Source organism: Euprymna scolopes, chromosome 3 (assembly GCF_053919585.1).
Source record: "Euprymna scolopes isolate OS-2025 chromosome 3, ASM5391958v1, whole genome shotgun sequence".
Classification (NCBI taxonomy): domain Eukaryota; kingdom Metazoa; phylum Mollusca; class Cephalopoda; order Sepiida; family Sepiolidae; genus Euprymna; species Euprymna scolopes.
The window spans coordinates 61,347,155-61,374,151 of NC_136484.1; positions in this window are offsets into that span (position 1 = coordinate 61,347,155).

Consider the following 26,997-nt stretch of genomic DNA (forward strand, 5'->3'; position numbering starts at 1 on the left):
AAGATAAAGAATGACGTTTCGCCTTTATCAAAATTTATTATTTTTGAACATATCGATTAGGGAGATTTTGTAAATTTAATTTAATTTCCGTATAACTGCCCTTCAATGTAAAAATTGAAATATCTTATTTAAATTTTTGTAACTATTTTGTGACTATAATTCAATTCGTTGTCTTTGAAGTTTAAAACAGCACACGATTTAATGTTGCCGAATGTTAAATAAGTATTAAACGTAAACCGATGGTTGTTTCCCTCCATTGCTTGCATTTCATAAATATTATTAACTATTATTACTTCAAATATGTTTCTACTTTATATTTTATATATTATTTACTGTTTAGGTTCATTTTGGGGTCATTTTGGTTTCTTATTTTAGACGTTAATGGAACGGTTTCTTTTTCTTATGCACGTTAGTTTCCTATAGCTCTCTGTTTTTATTTATGGAAAACGCTCGAGACAAGGTGTGAAGCCACTTGATGTAAGAAGCTAACAATAATGAAAGGCGATTATTGCAAAGATAGGAGATGCACTTGAGCGTAGTCTTAAAAAGTCCAAAGCTGTAGGTAGAGGGAAAACAGCGAGCAGGAAGAGAGTTCCACAACATAGCAGTCCTTGTAAAGAAGCTACTAGAAAAATTAAAACTGCGTTATAATGGAGCATTAAAAAAACGAATTGTTTGAGACCTTAAACGAGCAGGAAGGAAGGAATGGATAAAATAATTCTGAGTAACACATGCAGTAAAGGCGTTTGTAGAAAAGACTAGCAACATCAGAAACTAGCAACACAACGTATGTGAGTGATGATAAAGAAAAACGTCTGGGGTCAGTCAATTTACAGATACGTTTCTGCAAATTATTAAGAACCTTCAAATGGACACAGTTTCACAAACCAAAAATATGACAACAGTACCTCATGCATGGTCTGATGGGGGATTTGTAGAGATAGAGAATAGACTCAGCTGTGAGAAAATTTATAACACTACAAGTAATTTAAACAATAAACAAATGTTCTTTCTCTCTACTACATTTTCCGGGCTACTTTTAAGTGGGCCACTCTGTATAATGCTATTTATATACAAAACCTAAAGTCTTAATCAATAAAACAAAAAAGTTCTCGTATACCTTCTTATTTTTCGATTACTTTATGATGGCTATGAGTTTTTGTATGAGAGTAGGAGTAAACGGAGAAATACATAATACCGATGGGGTGGGAGTCGCTGGTGGAGGAAAAGTTGAGCATGACTGTTTTATGGCGGCCATATTTGTATCATATCCAACCTCTAAGAAATACCCAGAAGTAGAAGTCTGAGCATTTTTATGACTTTACTAATCTCAAAATCTTCCCTGCAAATCGCCTGATTGCACTATCATCTCGTATTATGCATGGAACGCAGCTGAGTAGGAACGCCATCTTACCGCCTGCAACACCAAGTAAAGGTTGTCAGAATCACACTAATATTCAGGATAATAAAAAATATAAATAAAATCTCACATAAAAATAATACAATTCTCATTCTATTTATATTGTCTTTTTAATATACACTTATTAGTCTACCTGTATATGTGTTTTGCTAATTTTACAGTTATTAATCTTTTTGATATTTGAAAATAATCGGGTACGTAGTGGTCGATTTGATGCCATCCCTTGTTATTAAATCGCCGATGGCAAGTTTGTCATGCCATATTTATTGCGTACATGCATTATATTAGTGGAACGACTATTACTGTCACGAGTAATATAAAATTGAATTGTATAGAATATATATCTAATGCAATTCAGTGTTTTCCGGTATTAAATTCCATTAAAAAGCCTCGTCAAACAACGAGCGCTTAGTACAGTAGAACCCCATAGTTACGGTGGCCCTAGGACACGGTGGCCCTAGGATACGGTGGCCCTAGGATACGTTTTTTTTTTTCAGATTACGATGTGGAAGATGATGTTATTTTTCCCCCAGTTTACGGTATTTGCCCAAGCCTTATGGTGTTATTTATAATGTATTTGATTATATACATGTGTATTATACAGTGTACTGTATTTTGCTACTAATTCTTAAAGCCGTATCAAGGAGTTCTATTGTATGTAAATTGATATTTGCTAATAATTGCTATTGTAGGTTTATTATTAGATTAAAAAAACATTAATGGGCGCAGTATGAAACTTAATCTTATTTAATGGATTTCCTGGTTAAATACTTATATGAAAGTTGTTTATGCGCATAATGATTGTATCGTGTTCGGTGAGAAACTTTTGTTAACATCTCAAACTGTTATCGACGACCTCATTTCAAAGAGAAGACCCACCCTGCCCTTTAATAGTTAGCAAGGTAGATAACTCTTACCTAGGCAGAGGACCGAACAGTAACCGTTTGAGAAATAAAAATTATTTTTAAACGTAACTTTGCCCCATCTTTCATCGCCATAACCATGACTGACATAGTAAAGTAGAGCGATAACTTTGTCATAGAGAAGATAATTTCTTCGTTATGTTGCAATTTGGCACGAGTAATACCAAGGCAGGAGACTTGCAACTGATGGTAATGCACCTCTAGTTTCGCTAGAAGCTTCCTACCGTTTCTGAAGGTATGCCTTTTATCTGGAGACAGATGGAGGCTAACACGCAACGGAGGTCATCTATGTTACTGTGCAAGAAACCAGATCTTGGGATCCGGTTTTCTCTCGAAATCACAGAATTCTGATATTTCAGAAACCTTGAACAGGTCATGGAAATGAATATATTATGTACAAGATAAGCTAAATTTATTACACACACACACACACACATATATGTGTGTGTGTGTGTTTTTCTTATATATATATATATATATATATATATATACTTTCTATTTCGCGTCATGGGGCATTCATCAGCATGGCATTAATTGACTTCCCAATCCTATACAACATTGTTTTATTTGGTTCGTCTTACAAGTAATCTTTCTCACACATTTTTCTTGTTTTCTTTTTTCTTCTTCTCACTCTCCCCCTCCTCTCCGTTTTTCCCCCTCCCTCTTACCAATATATGCTTTCTATTTTCTCTCTTTTGTCATCTCTTACTTTTATTTCCATGTCTCTATCTATCTTTCCCTTTATCACATTCCCGATCTTAGCCAGTCGTTTTGTTCTCATGAAATAAAACCTAATAAAAATCAGCCAAAGCTAACAATATACTAAAAAAAGAAACAAATTAAAAAAAAAAAATGGTTGATTGTAAGTTCTCCAGATGGTCAAATAATATTTGCTACTTTTTTATAACTACCATTTTATTTTTATTTATTGTAATTGTTATTTTCTTAGAACATTTTCTTTTTTTTATTGCTTTTTCTCCCCCCCCCGTTTTCTTATAGACATATTTGATTACTAAGTATACAAAACTGTTAGTAAAGGTTTTCTTGTTCGGTGTCAGGTTCATGGAAAACAGTTTTATTACTTTTTTCTTTTTAGCTTGGCACAATTATTTTTACAAAGAATATTAAATAGCATTACTGAATATTAAATCTGAACAATGAATAGTTTATTCGTGCAGTTTTCCTCTCTTCATAAATTCGACGGATACGAATGGACGCTATTTCAGATGATCAGTTCCCTCATAAAAATGCATCTGCTTGAACAACAGCAGCCTGGGAGATGGCTAAGTGGTTGGCGACACATACTGACAACCTGGGTCTCTGAAGTTTGAATCTTGTTCGTCCCACAAAAATACAACAAAAAAACAAAAAGAAAACACTTAAATGATGAAACCAGAACTTATTAGAAGTAACCAAAAACATACTGATACGATTATAAATCTATAAAAATAGAGCGTATACAATTCAAGTTATGGACAGAATTTTGTTTTTTAATGGTGTCGAGCTTCCATTTTATAGTAGTTCAAATTGGAATAACTTGCTCAAATTAAAATCAACATACTTCTGTAGTAGTCGATGTATACCAACCTATGTACAAACTCAAAACGTTGTACGCATGTCGTCTGTTCATAGATTAACTTGAATAAAAACAAATAATTATATTTCGGACCAATCAGAAAACTTTCTTTAATTAATTTCTTTCTTGGAGATACTAAAATACTTTTCTTACAACATAAAAATAGTGGAGACAAGTTAACCTGAATCTGCGGATTGGTGTCACTAGGCGCCCCATCTGTAGGCGATTCACTCGGCTACATCTCTCCACTCACTAGCACGCAAATATTACTGAACACAAACACACACAACCCATTGTCTCATTATCGTCTGCACATCTGTATAAACTTTACTCTTTCAAATATTTATAATTTTCTCACTAAAATATCTATTTTTATATAAAAAAAAACTATTGAACATTAACTCTTATAAATAAACTTCAATGAATTATAATTTATTTAATTGAGCAGAGGAGTTTTTAATAGACTCGTATAAACCAGAACGTTCCATCCAGAATTAGACAAGGTAGAGCGGGATATGTGAGTCTCCCTTCCTCTACAATTTTGGACTCTGCTATTGGCCAACATTTGGTTGAGAATCCTTGTTATGCTAATAATATAAAATGGTTGAGATATTATTTATGGAAAACGCTCGAGACAAGGTCGAAGCCACTTGATGTAAGAAGCTAACAATAATGAAAGGCGATTATTGCAAAGATAGGAGATGCACTTGAGCTTAGTTTTAGAAAGTCCAAAGCTGGAGGTAGAGGGAAAACAGCGAGCAGGAAGAGAGTTCCACAACATAGCAGTCCTTGTAAAGAAGCTCAGGAATAACCTTCTTAGTGACACACAATATGGTTTCCGCTCTGCAAGATCTACCGCAGATGTGCTGACGGTTATATCCCACAGGATTAGTGAATCTCTTGACAAAGGCTTCCTTTCTAGGACAATTGCTCTTGACATATCAAAGGCCTTCGACAAAGTATGGCATAAGGGTCTACTTCACAAAATTTCCAGCTACGGTATAACTGGAAATGTTTTCTCAATCATTAAATCATTTCTCTCCGATAGGCTCATAAGAGTAGTGGTAGATGGACAAAAATCGGAGGCCTGCAATATAAATGCTGGAGTCCCTCAGGGGTCAATCCTGGGCCCAACTCTCTTCCTGATCTACATCAATGACCTCCCTAAACACATACTTAAATCATTCGTTGACATCTATGCTGATGACACGACAATCTACGGCAACACATCAAAGGCTGTAAATGACTAAGTTCTCTCTGATTCTCTCTCCTCTGATCTCGAGCGCGTGGTTCAGTGCGGGAAGATGTGGCTAGTTACCTTTAATGCATCCAAAACCAAACTCCTATCCTTACATCATCAACGCTCTGATCCCCAGCTGGCATCAATTGTGATGGATGGCTCACGTCTGGGTAGGGCCCCGTGTTTTGACAAGCTTCTGGGTTTGACATTTACTCCTGATCTGAAATGGAACACGTACATCAAGTCTGTTGCCAAGGTCGCTGGAAAGATGGTGGGATCCTTCTACCGCTCCAGAAGATATCTCACTACTGATGCAATTCTCTATCTATATAAAAGCCAAGTACGGCCAAGGATGGAATACTGTTGCCATATCTGGGCAGGAGCTGCCAAAAACAGCCTATCATGCCTTGACAGAGTACAAAATAGACTTCGTGGTTTAGTGGGGGATGCCCTTTTCTCTACCCTGCAACCCCTCTCCGACAGAAGAGACGTTGCGAGCCTATCCTTGTTTTATCGTTATTTTCATGGCAGGTGCTCGTCTGAACTCCAATCCCTGGTCCCCCCTCGCCAATCTTTCACGAAAAACACCCGTCTAGCTGAATCCACTGTGAAAAATTTCCCCCACTCTATATCTGTGCCTAAATCAAAACGCGGATTTCATGAACAAAGCTTCTTTCTTAGAACTGCACGCCTGTGGAACTCTGTTCCGTCTGCCTGCTTCCCTCCGGACTACAACTTGGATGTCTTCAAGTCTAATGTTAACAAATTCCTAATGAACCGCTCGCTTAAGTAAACACTTCATCAAATCTCCTCTCTAACGTAATGTACTTGCAATAACCCTTATCCCTGAGTGGCTGCCGGGCCTTGATAAGTGGTGATCATTGTGTAAAAAAAAAAAAAAGCTATTAGAAAAATTAAAACTGCGTTACAATGGAGCATTAAAAAACGAATTGTTTGAGACCTTAAACGAGCAGGAAGCAAGGAATAGATAAAATAATTCTGAGTAACACATGCCATAAAGGCAAAAAAAAAGAGCTGATTCTAAAAATCATTTTAAAATTTTAGAATCTGTCTCTATTGCAATTCGTAAACTTTCTTTCTATCGGCAGAAGGAATTGTTAAAAACGTTAAATCTGTTCTGTGAACTCTGACCACCTCCCTTTTATTCCCCCTTGCTTAATACACGATTTATTAAATAAAATTATTGGTTTTAATCGTCCTTTTTGGCACCTTTAATTTAGAAAAGATCCCTCATTGCTCTTTTTATCGTCAGTAATATTGTTTCAATGCTATCGATTTTCTCCTGATGAAATGATGGCCGAAAGGGCTACTGAGAGATTTCCGCTTATTTTCAAATGTATTTATAAATTCTGTACCGCCAAACACACACACACACACACACACACACACACACACACACACACACACACACACACACACACACACACACACACACACATATATATATATAGTCTTGGAAGTTTTTAACCTTTAAAACTATACAAAAATATGTTTTATCATTCGTTAGAAAACTATTTAGTCAGTAAGTCATTCAATCACCTGCAATCACTGCATCAACTTGCTCTCTCGAATTCACGATAGTACCAGTAATAATTTAGTTTTTAAGGAATCATCAGTTGTTTACCATGAAACGCTGTTTCAGGGATTTAATATATACATATATATATATATATATATATATATATATATATATATATATATATATATATATATATATATATCTGTCGACCTTAGTTTATTTGTAACTACGTCATATCCAACTGATGCTAGCTCGAATAGTAATAGCTGAAGCTGAAGAACTATATGTTTTGTGCTTCAATTTCGGTTCTAACTCATGGCACAGAGTCAAACCGTTGAAATCACGACTATATATGAAGTAGAATATAATAATTAGTTCTATAAAAATAAATACGAAATCTGCATGAATCAAAATATCATATTTAAGTGTATTTTACAACCGGGGAACGTCGGGCGCTTTAGTAGTCGTAAATAAAATACTCAGAGGGGAAGCTGCAGGCAAAGTCTGACTTGTCCACAACTTTAAGTCATGAATATGTTACCGTGATATGAGGGTACACCGTGATCCTGAATGGCTCTCACATTCACCGAAACTTCTGCCAACATGATTTTATCTGTAAATTTATCTGAAATAAAACTGACGTCCATTAAATCTCTATTTTTTCTGAACTGAAAACGGTTACCGCAACCTAATCAAAACATTATCATCAGGAGAGAGGGTTAGTAATTATTTGCATGTTGTATCGAGTTGGGCATATTAGTAAACGACAGTGTAAGAAATGCTCTTGTGCATATCTGATGGAAATTTGGTGGACAAGTCCGGTGTAGGTTGAATTTTATTTGTTCTAAATATGGTTGGATTGCAGACCTGATTGTGAATTTTCTCCTTTTTGGTGGACCACCGTATGTGTGTTTCGAAGGGAGAACATGCATACGCAAAGAAAGAGAGAACGAGAAAAATATATTGAATGAAACAGGGGGGAAAAAACTGCATCAAACTGAATATATTTAAACAGAGCACGTTCATTACTGCAATTACTGTTGGAAAAAGCGTGCAAACGCATAAATGACATGTCAAGCACTTTCAATTTCATTTCTTTGTTGTTTAGTCTTAACTCCAGGTGTTGCGTTTTTTTATGCTTCTAGATGAACGTTGAATATATCCATATATTAATACCGTAGCACTTTTAACGTGTGTAGTACGTCTGTCACGGTTTCAAGAGTATAAATTACATTGGTTAACAACAAATTTGTCTGCGTTTTTTCAGCTGATTTATAATGAATCTGATTAACTGAATCCAAAAATTACATTTGTTTTCTTAATCGATTAGGTCGAGTTTTTGAGCTATGGCCACGTGTAGTTTTTACATTATGTTCACATGTGTGGAGCATTTTAGAACAAGTTGGTAGGGATAGAATGTCATGCCAAATAATTGTTTTGAGTGGAAATGATTATTTTAATGGCAAGAAGTATTCAGGTGCGATAGTTCGCGGTCATTATGTTGAAAATGGACCAGTCTGAAGTTATAAAACTTTGAAATCTTGCAAAAAGTTGGTACTCAGCATACTTGAAGGAGGACTAGCCTGTGCAGGAGGAATTGCAAAGAAAGAAACTTAATCAATGACCCTCTGGTGGACAGAGACATAATACTCCTCCCACCGTTGCACATCAAGATCAGCTTAACCAAGGCTCAAAACGTGGATGATGACTTTTTCATTTACTTGTGCCAGACTTTTCAAGGATTGACTATGGAGAAGTTGAAAACTGGCTTCTTTCAGTCCTCAGATCCGGCAGCTCATCAGGTATCTAGAGTTCAAAAACTCAATGAACGAAGTGAAATTGGAAACGTGGAAGACATTTGTTCTGATAGTGAAGAACCTTTTTTTTTGGCAACAATAAGGCGAGAAACAATTCAAACCTTGTCAACGACATGCTTACTGCTTTCAGAAACCTGAATCAGTCAAACTAGTTTGACTGATTCAGGCTGCAACACGAGCTTCAAGATGTACTACCTATTTTTTATATATGATCAGTTTCCTGAGAACTTGGATTCATCTAGTGACGAGCATGGGAATGAAACTCCATTTGGCCCAGAAAGAAATAGAGAACACGTATATGGGTCGCGGAATTGCAGCCATGATGCCTGACTACTGTTGGGATCTGAAAAGAAACCTCCATACCTCTGAGCATTCCAGGAGTTTAAAGAAAAGTTCAAGCTCTTAAGTTTGAACAATGGTGAAACAACATGCAATCTACGTGTACTTACATTTATCAATGCCTACGATTCAGTTTACAGTAATCGATGTTTTTATCAGATAATATATGTTGCTTGCAAAACATTTTTTTCTCTTAAAAATATCTAGGATGATATGTTGATAAAAATCAACTGATAATGTCACAAAAATGTAATCGATTTTGTCACAAAATTTGCTTTCTATTTGTTTTTCAAATGGACTTAATCCAAAAACCTGACCCGATGGAGAGAAGCGGATGCTATATTCTTATTCATGAGTGCAAAAATGCCCTTAATCATTTGTAGAAATCTAGACAACATTCAGAAAGTATAACACTGTTGATCAGTGTTATAGATCGGGAGATCCTATTTATTAAAAAGGAGGATAGAAGGTGACAAAATTCTATGAACATTATATTAGTTTATTGAGACGCTAATTTTATATTTTTAGTATGTCATAACCTATTCTTTTTATTAAATAGGGTCAAAATAAAAATAAAAACAAATAATGTCGCTTTTTAGCTATACGTGATAATACAATATACTTTCTATGACGCAAGATTAGTATCTCTTTTGTCTAAAGATGGCATAATGATATCGCTGGGTTTCCGTTCGTGCCGGGCGTCCATACAATGGTAATATGTTACGGACTCCTATAAGGATATTTGAGATAAACCATAATAATCAGATATATTTGACACTACATTAACCAAATTACTGAGATAAATACGTTTACAATTTTAATAAACGTGCTAGAATATCGTGGAGTCTCCATTCATACTGAACGTCCACAGAAAGCAGCAATATATTGCATATGAATAATGCCACTGTGGAATTTTCACATATCCTGAGAGAATAATTGTGACATTTATTAGCTGGTCACTGGTGTGTTACTGATCCACGTCTTAGAAACGGTCCCATGATGCTGTGACGATGTGTCAGGCATTGGGGTCTGAGTATCAAGAAGAAAATCATACCTGAGATGTTGGCTGTAAATATGTGGCTCCTTCTTCTCCCAGGAAACCGTCTTGATTTCTGATGGCACTTTGGCTGGAACCTTCTTTGTCCTCAGGGCCGTCTCATTCGACTTAACACATTTATGGCAGACACAAAAACACACTCAACACGGGTCGCAATATATATGAGAAATAAAATTAACTATGTATTTAATAAAATCTATACAATATATATGATGATTGCAACGTCTTGTCAGACGAGTGCTATTCCCTCAGCCACTGAAAGTCCATGAGCCGAAAATGACGTTAGTCCTGCCGGCGAAATTCATACGCTCAAGCAGACATGACAGTGAAGACGGTCACTGGTATACATACATTATATATATATATATATATATATATATATATATATATATATATATATATATATATATATATATATATATATGCACGCATACATATATACACATAAATACACAGATACACACACACATACATATAACCCACATATATGCATACATAGATACACAATGCATAATACACATACATATACATGCATAAACATACACACGACGGTCATTGGCATATATATATATATATATATATATATATATATATATATAAACGCCAATATACATATATGCACATAAACACATACATATCTGTAAACATACATATATATATATATACATACACAATGCATAATACACATACATACAATGCATTCATACACATACATGCACATACATACACATACGTGCATACATATATGTACATACACACATGAATATATACACACACACTCATGCATATATATACATATATACATACACACACAAACATATATACACACATACATATATATATATATTCAAATACACATAGATATACACACATATACATACACATGTATATAAACATACATACACCTGTATACATATATACATAGATACATATAATGATGGCAGATCAATTATTACATGCTTTCAGTATTTCAGGCCTACACGCATCACAAACTTTCCATTGCCACAGGACCATTTTTTTATAGACAAATGCCTGAGGGAGTATCTATACAAAGATGATGTTACAGAGTTTTAGTTTTGTACGACAGCTAAATCTCTCTCCCGGTTCAAAATGTTGACATCCAGCAACAAGCAAGAACAAGATAGGCAACAACAAGTCAAACAGCAGACCAGCTTAATGCGGGTACTGGTCTCCCGCTTTATGGTTGTTTAAATCACATATTTGCTTCTCCTAGAGGGGTTGCCTTCACCACGGCTTACGAAAGCCCTCTGCATCCCACATACACAAGGAAATAAACAAATGCGTACATACAGATGTACGCCAAAATACGTATGCATGTGCACACACATGCAAACATAATCACGTAGAAGCACACATATACGCATATACATACATATGCATACACATATGTATACACACATATACATGTAAAATACGCATGAAGAAACATTCCTACACAATATATATTACAATATTAACATACAATTTACACATCGTATTATTGATTTTTACCATTACTTCGTTAAAACTAACTAATCTTAACTAATGCTGGGGGTGGGGGTATGCCCCCCTCTCGTTTACAGAAAAGGAAAATAACATATGCTTACCCATTCTGTCCGGACAAAAAAGAGAGAGAAAAAAAAGGAAGGGAATTATGAGATTCATTTCTGTGTATCCCTCCGCCTACGGCCAAATCACAGCCATGCAAGGGGGGGGTGCTAACAAAACCGGGGCACTAAGTTATAGTGCCACACAATTTTGAATTCAATAAGTAATTGCCGTGGATTTTGAAAAAGACGACATTATTTTTCTTTTATCGTGAAAGTTCAAAGAATGAAAATCTCCTCATGATCAATGGACTTCTTCCTGTACATCGCGAACTAGTTGGAGTGATTGATTAGTTCAAATACTTATATTCATATAGTTTTGATACGAGAACATTTAAAACAATCAGGGCTTCGTATCTCTCAGCTCGCAGTTACTATTTTTGTAAAGATGCACTGATGATTTTTTTTTTCGATTTAAGTTAGACACAAGGTCAAGCTTTGGTGTCACGACAATAATTTTCTGGTACGACTGGAGTTGAGCTTGGCACTCCCGCATTATCAGCCTATGTAGTTACACACCTCGCTAGCATCACCCCCGGTCGTTATGGTCAATTTTTCTACTTCCTTTCTCATTTTTTTATGCCTGATCGATTACTTTTCTCATCTACCTTTCATCATTCTCATCATCATCTTTTCTATTTTTTGGTCCCCCGACAAAAGGAGTGTGGACCTGTAAATCCACCCTTGTCCGTTCGTCTGTCCGCACTTTTCTCAATAACTACGCCTTGGAATTTTTTGAAATGTTTCAAAAATATTAAACATGATATGAGTAAAAAAAAGTATGAAAACGAATTTTCCGGGGAAACTCCGGTTGCGCCCCGCCCCCTCTAGGGGTGCCTTTCGGGTTAAAATGACTAAAATTGACAATTTTGGGCTTATTAAAAAAAAAAATTATGCCATGGATTTTTATAAAAAATTTTAAAAATTTGTAACTGACTGATTTCTATATAAGTTTGTTTGTCTATACTTCGTGATAACTCTTTTAGGGCTAATAAAAACACTGCATTTTTGGGACTATTTTACCATATTTGTCTATTTAGCAGTTTTACATAGTGCTGAACTCAAATTTTAATATGCTAAGGCCTTGAAGAATTTTGGGGCTAAATGGAGGGGGGTAAATAATGAACTTGGTCATTTCTTTTTTGAATGGTGCAGAATTCAAATTGTGTTAAGACTTAAAACTGTACCGTTTGTTCATTTTCACCAGGATTTGACGTCCTCTGGAGGCTTTTAGGACAAAATGGGTGGTGGGGTAAATACTGAACTTAGTCATTGTTTTCATGGCTCGTTCACTGTGTACTCACGGGGCACCATGCATGCTTCACTTGTTTTTCTTTTTCAGCGAACTGCGTCGCTCTTTTTGTTCTAACTGTTCTTTCTTGACTCAACACTTTAATACGTAAATCCATTGTTTTTCATTGTTTCTTTTATTTTATTTATTTTTGGACTTTCAACTATTGAAGGCCTTCTCTTTTGCTATTTTTTCCCCATTTTTTTTTCTCTTCTGAACTTCTTTTTGTTTCTCATACATATTATACATATTTGTTTATTATTTTTGCGATGGTTCTTTCTTTAATCATCTTTGTCTCTTCCTTCTTCTTTTCCTTCTTTTTCTCCTCATTATTATTATTATTATTATTATTATTATTATTATTATTATCTAACAAGGAGCTTTCACACGAGTCATTACAGATCTCTCTCCTTGAAAACAACATGTGGTGTTCCTTGGAAGCTGAGCGACAACAAGTCTCCCCAGATTTCCAGTACTCTTCAACACTTTCGATTACATTTGCAAATGAATTTGCGTTACTACAACAGCCGCTTACCATTGATTTCTATCTGGCATCAGCCATGTCTTCACTAGAATTTGAGTCGCAATAAGCCTCCCCAAGGTCACAGTTCTCTACGCACTTGTTCAGCGGAGGTCGGGACAGTGCTCTCTCCTTGGTATTTCCATCCTCCTTGGCCCATCTAGGCTATTTAATATCACTTTGGGGGGAGTGATGGGCCAATAGGGGGATAGGATGGCGAGCATATAGATATGCAGCTTCCATGTTCTTGGTTCCATATAACGCTTATGCATGTTTTGTCTTTGCAGCAGCTCATCTGGCCTGCGCATGTGTATTAGTTTTCGCATTATTATTATTATTATTATTATTATTATTATTATTATTATTATTATTATTATTATTAATTATAGCATTTATTCTATCAGTATTATTATCAGTATTATTCATTTTTACTATTGAGGTTTTTAGTATTTTATAACAATTGGTTATTTTTTTCCTTGCGTCTATATTTTTGTTTGGTATATTTTAACTTCCTCCCACGTTTTATAATTTTCCTTCCCCATGCATTTTTTTTTTACTAACTTCCAATGGACTTTCTGTGATTCCCACCCTATATAAATGTCTCTGGGAACAATTTCTGTGAAACAAAAACCCGACAATCTTACAATTGTAATTAGGAGAATTAGATGACGCGATAGAATGCATACGCGACCGCTCTTATGAGACAAATACAAGCACACACTTAAAAAAGAAAAAGAAAGCTACACCGATTAACGAAAGTTTGTAGCAGTCTCTAGAAATCATTATATCCAAACTAAAAGAACGGATATCATTAAGATGACTTCATTCAATGTACGCGTGTAACGATGAAATGTTACTTCAAACGTATACGTGACACACAGACGGACAAAAAGCTAATTGCTGCGTGACACACTGAAGAAAAGTGCTACTTTGACTTAAGTAGGAATGTTGAAAATGCAAGTCCAAATGAAAGCGTAACATCAATTGAAATGATATATTTAATATAAGCGTGACACACTAGAACTTGTGTCGCAAACTAAGAAAGTTCTATTAAAATATGAAGCATTATAGATCGACGAAAGTATATTAAAACTAAGGTGTGGCCGATTAACGTATATATACTAAAACAAATGTAATTTTAACACTGAAATCTAACGAACATAATACTTTAAATTTTAATAGCACATACAAACAGAAGTGCTATTTTTGACTTACAACAGCGTAACAGACCAGCCATCATGCTATAAAATTTAAGCTTGAAATACAAAACAAAATACTACTTTAAATTTTTAAAGCGTGCCACATAAATAAAAGATGCTATTTCTAATAGATCGACGAATATACTACTTCAAATTTAAACTTGAAACACTAACGATAATGCCGTTTCAAAATTAAGCGTAATATATTTAAATTAAAACTTGACACATCAACAAAAATATTATTTCAAGCATGCGATGCGTGATACACTGATGAAAATGCTGTTAAAAACCTAACAGTATCAGACTAATTAAAACACGATTTCAAAGTTAAACTTTACAAGCCAACAAAAATGATATTTCAGAATTACGCCTGACAAACAACCGAACATATTTTAAGCAAAAGCTTGACGACCTAACAAATATTCTATTTAACATGACAGACCAATGAACATAATGATTCATGCTTAATCTAATAGATTAAAGATGGCAGACTTTAGAATATAATAATTCATTCTTAAATCTAATAGATTTAACATGGCAGACCAATAGAAAATAATAATTTATGCTTAAGTCTAATAGATTAAACATGGCAGACCAAAGAACATAATAATTTATGGTTGTCTAATAGATTAAACATGACAGACCAAAGAACATAATAATTTATGCTTGTCTAATAGATTAAACATGACAGACCAAAGAACATAATAATTTATGCTTGTCTAATAGATTAAACATGACAGGTCAAAGAACAATAATTTATGCTTAAGTCTCATAGATTTAACATGACGAACCAAAGAACATAATAATTTATACATAAGTCTACTAGATTAAACATGACAGACCAAAGAACATAACAATTTATACTTCAATCCAATAGATTAAACATGACAGACCAAACAGCATAATAATTTATGCTTAATCTAATAGATTAAAGATAGCAGACCTAGAATATAATAATTTATACTTACGCCTAATAGATTAAAGATGACAGACCAAAGACAATGATAATTTATACTTTAATCTAATAAATAAAACATGACAGACCAAAGAAGATAATAATGTATACTAAAGTCTAGTAGATTTAACATGACAGACCACATAATATAATAATTAATTCTTAAGTCAAATGGATTAAACATGACAGACCAATGAACATAATAATATATGCTTAAGTCCAATAGATTGAACATGACAGACAAAAGCACATAATAATTTATGCATAAGAAAAATGAAGTTAAAATAACTAACGAAAGAGCATAATAATTTATGCCTTGGTCTAATTGATTAAACATGACAAACCAATGTTTGTTTTAGAAAAAATTGTAAGATGATCGATTTTTAGCATTTTAATATGATATTGATCAATGATTCTAATCTGACATTGAGGCCATGGTCTGCCTACATTTAATATATCTCTAGTCTATCTTCAGAATCAACTGCGTATAAGAGGTCTTTATTTTTTTTTTTTCATTGATGAAAAAAAAAAGGGCTATGGAGGCTCACCAAAATATATGGAGAAAGTAAAAGAGATCTATGGTTTAAAAGGTTGGGGAACAACTGATTGGAATTTTTATAATTTTAAGGCACTGGTAATACTTTTTTTTTTTAATAATTCATGGTTATTGGGATCATTTTAAGACCGTTTACATTTTGCTTATATTGAGAGCCATAAAATTAATTTCATATGAATCAGATGATTCTATTGTTGGCATTAAATTTCCCGATAGATGGCTAGCTGAATTAATTCTAGACAGAAATTGGATACTTACAGAGTTACCACGTGATTGTTGCCAACATCCTGAGTGAAAGCGTTTTTATGGAACGAACTAGATTCGAACTTGGCACACCCAGGTCGTCACTTTGTGTCATTACCCAATTAGCAACCGGCAATTATCTAAGTTCATAGCTTTATTCATGTATGCTTTGTTCTCTGACAAAACCTTATATTGAGACGAATAATTGGAGCAAATTCGACTTATTAAACAAAACATAAGGTTCGTATAGTTGAACTCTACACATCTTAGACCTTTCACAGTCTATAACTTCAGTTGTGTAACCTCTATCTTCCTATACGTTTAACGATACCAATACGTGTTTGATTGTTTTCAAGAAAGTGGGTGTCTTATTGCTTGCACTTCTTATGAGATTACAAGTATGTTTTATTGTGATTTAACCAGTCTGAGCTGGTTATCTGTATACAAGCAACAATTAACAGAATAGATACAACTAGAAAAATGCACCTTGATGACTCATCCCACGATTTGGACTCCCAACGCACAGGCTTTATCAAAAGGAGAGATTAATAGATAAACTAATAAAATTGTGCATATAATGTAGCAGTTGTCTTTTCAGACAAGGGACCATTTCTGGTGTGAATGAAATACTGACGCAAATACCCCAGTCGTTCAAGGGTTTATCCAGCCATCACCAGGGGCGCCAATTAAACTAATTAACGCGACGAAAAGAAATGGCTTTGTTTTATCTTTTAAAAGTTATTTTAAAAATTTCGGGGGTCAATGTGTATCCATCGTTCTTGCTGTTCGTCTTCCCCGCCTATCATGTCTTCCGTAGCGCAAAACCGTGGGAATTATTTTGCTTTCATTGTTCATTCAGGCTTGTCAGCACGTTCCTGGCTGCGTATCTCGCGAGTAAAAGGGCAGTCCGCACTGTTCTAATTTCCCTAGTTATGGAAGACTCGACTATTGTGTACCTTGCACTGGCGCACAGAGATTATAAAGGGCAAAGTTTGAGCTAAGATTATAATCTAACCGAACCCCATGCTGTCCTTATACCCGCCTTCTTTATAATAGATCATTTAAAATTCTCTTTTCGGATGCGAGAAACGATATGTCTAAATGAACATTGCGATTATAATATGCAGCAAAGTCTTGATTTAAACATGTAATCATTTGCTCAATTAGAAAAGAAGAAACGAGTTTGTTTGTTTTTGCAAAAATCGTATTTTTTGTTAAATAAAAGAGAGTCAAAATGCATATCGCTAATACTGTGTTATGTCTGGCATAAGCTGAATAATAAAGATCGACGCGGGTTATAGACTCGTTTAATCCTTGTTCACGTTAACCATAATCTATTTTATTTAATTACTAGCAGTTCAACCCGGCTTTGCTCGGGCCGTATGTACTGGTCATAACTTTTCCTACGTGTAAATACACTTTATGTAAGATTTCAAATGTTTAGACCAGAGACCGCAGAGGTAATTTTTTAAAAACTTTGCCCCACTTTTGACCGCTTAACATTAGTATTTTAGTCTCAAATCAAAATACAAAGTTTTACCCATGTCCAAGTTACCTACATCTAAAATTTCAAGCATCTAGACCCAAAATTGGGGGAGGAATTTGGTAGAATAAGCAAAGCTCAATTCTTTCAACTTTTACCTTTTGGCAGCAACATTTTCGTGCCATATCTCTGAATACCCGTTATGTATAAATTTCAAATGTTTCGACTCCAAATTGGTTAAGTAGTTTGCTAGTGACAGCAAGGGTCAAATATTATGTTAAACTTTGACCTCTTAGCAGCTTAAATATTCGACCAAAACTGATTAAAAAGCTTGCCCTATTTCTGAATACCCTTTATGTAAAATTTCAAATGTTTGGATCAGAAATTGGCTGAGTAATTTGGTAGAGACAAGAGAAAACCATTCTTTTTACTTTGACCCCAATTCTGACCCCTTAACCTTTATTTTTGTGCTCAAATCAAATGAAAAAGTTTGATCCATGTCCAAGTAATCTAATATTTAAAATTTCAAGTGTTTAGACCCAAAATTGGCGGAGGAGTTTTGGAAGGTCAAATCGTTGAACTTTGACCCTTTGACAGCCAAATTTCTGTCCGAACACCGATTAAAAATATTTTCCCAAATTTCAATACTTATTAGGTCAAATCTCGACTCCCTAAAAATTGACAGAGTTATTTGGTAGGGAAATGCACACACACGAACACACACAGACATTTTCACTTTTATAGATATATAGATTTTGAAATACTATTAGGACATGCATGTCTGTCTAATCTATAAGTTATATACAATCAATCCAATAAAAATTTTCCAATAAGTATTCTATTTCGGCAAATCATACAAAGAGGATCGATACGCAGTGAAATAACAGTTAAACATGTTAAACTAACTTTTCTATTTACATATTAGTGCTATTCACAAGACTATTAATCTGTGGTTATGCCTAACTATTTTATACTAAGAGCTTGTGTTTAATTAATAGTATAAATTAAAATTATGGATTAAATTATCCCACAAGTATGGATTTGCTGTATAGTATAAAGGCCAAACCAACATTATACACAATAGTACAAAATCTCAAATGACATAAACATGACTGCTTATAGTTATGGATGGAAGTGCTACCGTAGATAAAATATGCTTTACAATTGTCCTAAAGCTGTAATATAGCTAGCATAATTGATGTATACTTAGTAAGCTATTAGAGACTTGGTGAATTAATTGTTTAGACATTTATCGAAATTCATTCTGTAAAGCCACGAATCAGTTCGTAATGGTTCACGCGGTCCACGAATATTTTTTTTTAAATCTGATATGACTTCAGTTCAGAAATACTGTACACTGACGATATGAATATAATTTTCACTTATATGCACAGTTACCAATAACATAAGCAAGATGACATTCCAGCCACTAAATATCACATATTGAAAATATCAGTAAAATTATAAATCATTGATGTGTTCTTGTTAATATTTCATAATTCAAGATAATTGCAAAGAAAGAATACAGACTAATTTTAAATATGGGAAGTTCTAGAAAATACTAAATCGATGCTGAATGTATAAGCTCGCTTCAAGAAAAAATGTCGATATTTTTAATATCAAAAGTAAACCTCATGTACAGTTTAGACAAATAATAAGCCCTGCAGAATAATCTTAAAACCGAACACCAAAAGAACATAACATTTAGTGCTAAAAAGGGCAACAAATTGTGTCAGAGCTATTGAATATTTCAAGTGCCGTATTCAGGTCTGCTTACAACACAGATGTGCGCATTCGGAACATATCATAAAAAAGACCGTTAGACATTCTTGATTGAAATTTGATGGGCAGGTCAAGCATAGACTGGGGTTTATTTGAAGTAAATATAGTACGATTAAAGACAGTATTTTGAATTTTATGAAAGATGTCATGGGTGATATTGTATATTGGTCATTGTTTTAGGTATCACCTTATAACAAGTAATGTTACATTTGTATAACGTTGTATGAGAATAGGGCTCGCCTGAATATTAAATGTTTTAATCTGATTCAAAATATACTCCTTACAAGAAAAAAAAAATTATCACATCTGATAAAAAGAATGTTCTGGGGCTGCATAGGAAATAAAAAGTTCCAATGAAACGTATAACAATTGTGCTGGCGGACAGCCAAATAGAAGTATGTTGTAACAGACTGAAGACGAGTGTTACCGGTTTTATCTCACATGTCAAATAGTTTCTGCGTTTGATATTAGGAGGACGAAAATGAGGTTTTCTTTTTCGCGGCTCTACTATAGGAGCTCAGCGTGTGAAGATAGCTGATAACTGTTCTGGGACCGACACCAGCTTGTATAGCAATGTCAGAGGCATTGCATTGAGGATCCTTTTAAACATTACTTTTAACAAAACGCGACTTTTTTTTCAGAGGGAACAGAGCGACCTGGAAGAGGTCTTTGTCCTCTCTTTTGAATTGTACGATCACTCTATTAATAGTAGAAAGGAATATTGATTCGTCCTCACAGAAATTCTGATAGGTCTGATGCTCCTTTGGTTCGTGACGTGCTTCACTGTTGTTAGATGACATGTTAATGGGATACTCTAAGCTATTTCAGCACTATACTTATCTGTAAATATTAATAAGCATATATTAATCTTAGGAAAAATATTTGTCTTAGTATGTATTCTTTTCTGTTATGTCTGTGTATAAGGAAGTGTTGAATAGATACATTTTAACGTGTTCAATGTGAAAGCAAAGAGAAAATAAAAGCGTTAATTTAGAATCATCGCTTTTTTGTGCTTAAATTCTGTCTACGGTCTTTTATTAATTCTTAACTCGCGTTTTTATCTATCTATCTACCTATTTATCTTTTTATCTTTTGACTTGTTTATTTGACTGTCTGTATATCTGTCTGTCTGTTTACGCATGCCAAATTTCAGGCATAACAAATGAAGTTTTTTACTAGCAAGACCTGTGGAAATTCCACAGGGTACTGATTCATATATAATGTATTAATGTTTGCATTCTGTAGATATTCAGCGTAAATAGAGACTCTCTGATATTATTGTAGCCATTTTGTTTAAAATGCAAAAGTATTTATCCAAGCTAGCGGGGACGCCTGGCGTAGCCAGGTCATAAAATACGCTTAAATATGATATTTTAATTCTTGCAGATTTCGTATATATTATTAAAGAGTTAATGTTCTTTTGATTTTTATATATTATAAGGTTGCGATTTCAAAAATTAAAAAAATATATCTATATGACTTCCTTCAGCTATAACCGAAACCGAAATCAAAACTTATGAGGAATTTTTAGTAAAATTATTTATAAAATAACTAGATGGCTTAAATTCCATTAGCTATAATCGAAATCAAAACCAACATTATGGAGAATTCTTAGTAAAATTATTTATAAAATAATTAAATGACTTGAGTGCCATCAGCTATAATCGAAACCGAAACCAAACAATCTAACAAAACTTAGAAGAATCCTTAGTAAAATTATTTATTACAAGAAATGAAAGTACATAACAATTAAACGACCCGGATGTAAGCGTAGCACAGAAAATGACACACACTTTATCGTATTAATATATATATTATTTAATATCAAACTATTATAATGTTATTAATGATTCGTTTTATCAACTCGAACGTAAATTACACTTCTACTGCAAGTGTAGCGGTTCAAATCTTCCCGGGGTTTTAGGGAACACGTTGCTACAATAGATTTGATCGAGATGATATATGAAAGTATAGCATCAAAATGCCTAATGTATCAGATCAATCGACAACATTTCTTCTGTAGTTTATACAAGTGACTTCAATATAAAATCAAATATCACTTTACATCTTATCCGAAGGAAAAAGAGCTTTGTTATTTCCTGCCGATCTCTTTTACACAGTTTGAAAGTGAATCATCTCTCAAATAAGTCTTCGTCGTCGCCATCATAATGGACACTGCCCGCTTTTCCTGCAACGGCGAGCAGCGTTTCAGTTCTTCAGTTTCCATCTTCGGCAAGAGACAACGTTTCCTTCCGTTCTTTACTTTGCCAGTTTTGTTGCTATTTCTTTGTTGTAGGTTTTTCAAATATCGACCGGAATTTTGAAGATCAGACGTACATCTGAGTCGGTGAGGTTTTATTCAGAGTCAAAAAATTCCATTGTACGCAAAGGAAAGATTTGTATGGTGATAGATATTGTGTAAGAATGATGGTGTAGGTAGGGACAGTAGAATCAATACAAAGATGTCGTACAAATAATCGTTGTATTTCTTGTCAGTTGTTCATAAAACGTTCGTGTTTCCAAATGGATACCGATTTAGAATATGTAATTGCTAGACTAAGTTCTAATTCCAGTTGATTAAAATTATAATCAGTCAAATTCCTACATCTAAAAGAAGCATAGTATTCTAACATGTATTCAAAGACTAAAAATATAATTAAATTTTTTTATAATGCTTTCGCTAACAAACGCATATAAGGCGTTGCTGTAACAGAGCGCGGACGCGCGTATGGCATCTGTATGCAAATGACCGAGCCGTGAGCAAGATGACGTCACAACAAGGAAAAAGAAAAAAAAGATTATAAAAAGAAGAACGTAAGCGCATACCGATGATCACATTAGAGACGATCATCACGTTAGAGACATGTAAGTGACGTCACAGCTAAGATAAAGGTTACGCGTAGTGAGAGGAGGAAGTCTTTGGTTAAAGACTGAAACAGCGAGTAAAATCTCCTTCCACTTCTTTTCTCGTGTTTTTTTTTTGTCTACAGAATCTACACCGCGTTTAGCCATATTAACAGGTGTGTAATGTTACATTGTCAACTGAATATAACCACAATTGCAATTTCTTGTACTTCTCTTTTTTAAAACCATACCGATTTTTTAATTAAAGACACTTTACTCTATAGTAACAAATACAGAGTTACATCTTTTTATTCTTAAGACGAGATAATTTAAAAATAATCCCGAGTCGGACAATGTTTTTTATTGAAGGAATTAAATCAAATTACATTTTATTTTAATTAACAATATACTGTACTGATACCCAATAAAAACCGAAAAACAATTAGGAAATATTTACTTTATAAGAATTAAGATGTCGGTTACTATACCGTCAAAATAGCCCTTTGTTTCCTACACGGAATATAATGAACTAGCAGGCCAGTCAGCATTGCCCGGTCGTTAAATTTGATTAATGCAGATTTCGTATTTATTACTATATTATATTGGACCCTCTATATATAGTAATGATTTAAAAAGTTAAAAAAAATGACTCGCGCGCCACCACCGAGAATCGAAACCAAAACGTTTAGCTTACGATTTACCTTTTCCCTTGACATTAATGGCTGTACTATGAAGACAGGTTTGCTGCGAGATTAAAAATTAAAACGATAGTTAATATGTCACGCATGCATATTCGTAAGGCCGTCGTTCGACCTTCACTGGCAAATTTAATTCTTGAATTTTCACACTTTTGCACTGATTTCCCCCGACTAAAGCGCAAAGATAAAGTTTCGCATGGGTTCCAATACCCCATATATTAAGTTTCGTGGTTGAAGCCCAAACAGTGACGGAGGAGTTTGGTAGGCAAATTATTTAAACAGAAATATATTCGCATACATAAATATATATTCCATAGGAAAATCGAAAAAAACTAATAGGAAATTAATTAAAATGAATGTTTAAAAGACTTTTCGTTATTTGTTTTTCACTTTGGGATACAATTTCCGCAGTTGTACACAGTCATTTGTTACGCACACAATAATAATTCTTTACTCAGTTGAGTAAGAACCGAACGTGTAAAAACAATGAGCATTATCGACATCAAATTAATCGAGTTTTTTTTTCTAATAAGCGTTTGGTTTAGTTTATTTATTGTCATTTAGGATTCAATCAAAGTAGACAAAAGACGGAATTTAATTATTTAAATAATACATTACATGGAGTATCGTTGTCACATCTGGGCGTGTACATCTACCGCTAGCCTCTCCTTCTTAGACAGGGTTCAGAAAAGAGTCTCAGATCTAATATATTCAACACTAGCCCTCAATCTTAAGCATATGTCCCATCGCCGCAATGTGGAATCTCTGTGCTTGTTTTACAAGTATTTTGAATGGAATGTGCTCTGATGAACTCATAGCACTTGTGACCTCTTTGATTTTCATATTCCTTCAACCTGGCAAGCAAGAAAATTCCACTTCTTTACTATTAGGGTCCTTAGATGTCGGAAAGGTTTCTACTGCAATAGTTTCGTACATAAGACTGCTAGACTTCGGAATTCCATCCCCGTCTCTTGCTTGTTTGAATATACTGACATGGAGAAGTTTAAATGTAATGTGAGCAGACATCGCATTACTGAACTCAGTAGCAGGATGGAAATGCTAAAATCTATCAATTCGTTGGAAGAAACTAGAATAGAAAGCTTTCTGGTATTTAATGAACATCAACAGTAAACGGGTAAGTTTTTTTTTCTAAAAGAGTTTGTTTGAGATGTGTACATTGGGTTGGTACAAGTGCAATTAGTTTATCAGGGGACATTCAACTTGAATATCTTTGAAGCGGCACAGAGATGCAACATTGCGACAATGGGACAGCTGTTGAGACTTATTTGTAAAAAATGTGATCTATTAGAAGGAAAACTCCTTTGATGACCCTATCGAAGAAGGAGAGGTTAGTGGTTAAAGCACTAGCCCAGATGTGGCGACAATAATCCAACTCCACTCTCTACAGTCCCCTGTAGACATCATCCCACACAGTAGCCCCTTACAAACAAGTTGGAGCAGAGATTGTTTAGTGTGCAAATAGTAAAAAATAAATAAATAAATAAAAATTGAAAGATAAGAACCAGTCATTTATTAAACTATTTTTAGTTGGATTAGTCAGACAAGAAGTGTTAACGATAAGCAGCGATACTCGCTGTTGCTCTGTTTGGTAAAATTGTTGAAAAAATTGATATAATTCAAACTTCTTGTAAATCATGAAAATAAAATTAAATCCTTGTAGATCATGAAAATAAATTGAAATGAAATAAACATCGTCGATTCTATTCTAACAATGAAATACAATTATATTTATATACATAAATAACCGAATAGAAAATTACCGAATAAAAACATTGCTTTGAACATGAACGCATGCCACTAGTTTGTTTTCTTCTTCTGCAAGTCTGTTTCGGGAGCTTAAACTTGTGTTCATTATACAAAAGTAAGAAACAAATAATGGTGATTAAAACTTTTTAGTTGTAAAGCTGTTCACACACTATTTTCTCTGTTCCCCAATAATGCCTCATATGCAGAGAAAATTTCCATAAACTTTACTATTAAACACATGACGAATTGTAATTACGTATTTCTGTTTATTGCTGAAAGTGGCACAATCTGTTATTGTGTTAAAATTATAAAAGAGACACTAGACTCGTTAGGACTGTGTTTCTTTTAATAATATTGATCAGAATCAAATAGTTGTTGTCAACTAAGATGGAGTATCATTGTATTTTGTCCATTCAGAAGGAGCTGTTTCGCAAGCTTGTTCAATGTGGCTAAGTGTGATTTGAAACTCACATGCATTTTGAGCGGTCAAACGCCATTTAACCTGAGTCAGTAGATAACATAGTGGACATTTGATGAGGTCATATGCGAGCACCGATCCCATGGGCCAGAGAAGAGAACTGCTGAATATCAACGCGATGGTTGTAGGTTCAATCCCCGGCTAGAGAAAAGTGCTAGTCTAACCGCACTGATGAGTTATGATACACCGAAACAGTACTGTATGTGGATGATATATATATATATATATATATATATATATATATATATATATACTAGCTGTACCTGGCCACGCGTTGCTGTGGCTCAGTTTGTTAAAAAGGAACACATGTGAAAGTAGAGAAAAGTTTGATTCTTTTTTTCAAGAGAATGTACAAATTATTTATTTTTTTAACAGAACACTGACCACTCTAATTTGTTTTTGTATAGGTAATTGAGGTCGCTGACAACGAATCTGATAGTCAAACTTGGGGCAAATTTACCGTTTGCATGGTATTTACCCCTGAACCCACGAACTTCTTTCCACTATTTTGCAGCTTCCGTTTATGCTACGCGCATGCATGCTGTAGCATAAACGACGGCTTCACCAAGCAAACTACGTTGGGGGGAGGGGATTTTTCTTTTCCAGGACATAGAATTTTCTAATTTTCAAAAATATATTATAGCGCTTTTTGGGTGGAAAATTTAAAATTAGCTGAAAAAGAAATAAAATAAGACAAAGAAAGCATACCAAGTTGGAGTAGGGGGGTTAATTTATCTGTTTTTGTTTTGTTTTTTACCTGGAACATCGAATTTTCAAATTTTCCGTAAGTAACGCACCGACATTTACCAATTAGAACACCATTTAACATTTTCCGAAGATTTTACTTTGTACATTGGGGGGTGGGGCGGATGTGATGTTGGGGCACGCGCGTGCCCCAACATCACATCCCCCCCCCCCAACAAATTAGAGTGGTCGGTGGGGTTTGTATTACTGTACACATAGATTTGAAAAAGTTGTCAAAAAACAAATATATAATAAATAAATGTAATCAAAGGCAAGATAAGTTACTTTTCTACCAAACTGGATATATTTTTCGTGTTTTTATTCAATGTAACATATTGGGTTTGTATTACTGTACACAGATTCGAAAACGTTGTCAAAAAACAAATATATAACAAATAAATGCTATCAAAAGCAAGATAAGTTACTTTTTTACCAAACTGGATATATTTTTCGTGTTTTTATTCAATGTAACATGTTTATTCAGCTCGAAAAACATACAGTGTTTACCGATGTATTGTAAAATTCAAGATGGCGTCTGATTCTCTCTTTCACACGGTAAGTTTGGGAAAAGGTGTTATAAATAAAAACCCAGATAAAATACTGTTAAAAACTCGCTCAATATATGTTACCGTGACATAGGTTGACATATATTCGGCGGGTTTTTAATAGTATTTTGTATAGTTTTTTATTTATAACACCTTTTTCCAAACTTACGGTGTTAAAGAGAGTGTGAGACGCCATCTTGAATTTTCGAATACATCGGTAAACACTGTATGTTTTTCGAGCTGAATAAATATGTTACATTGAATAAAAACACGAAAAATGTATCCAGTTTGGCAGAAAAGTAACTTATCTTGCCTTTGATGACATTTATTTGTTATATATTTGTTTTTTGACAACGTTTTCGAATCTATGTGT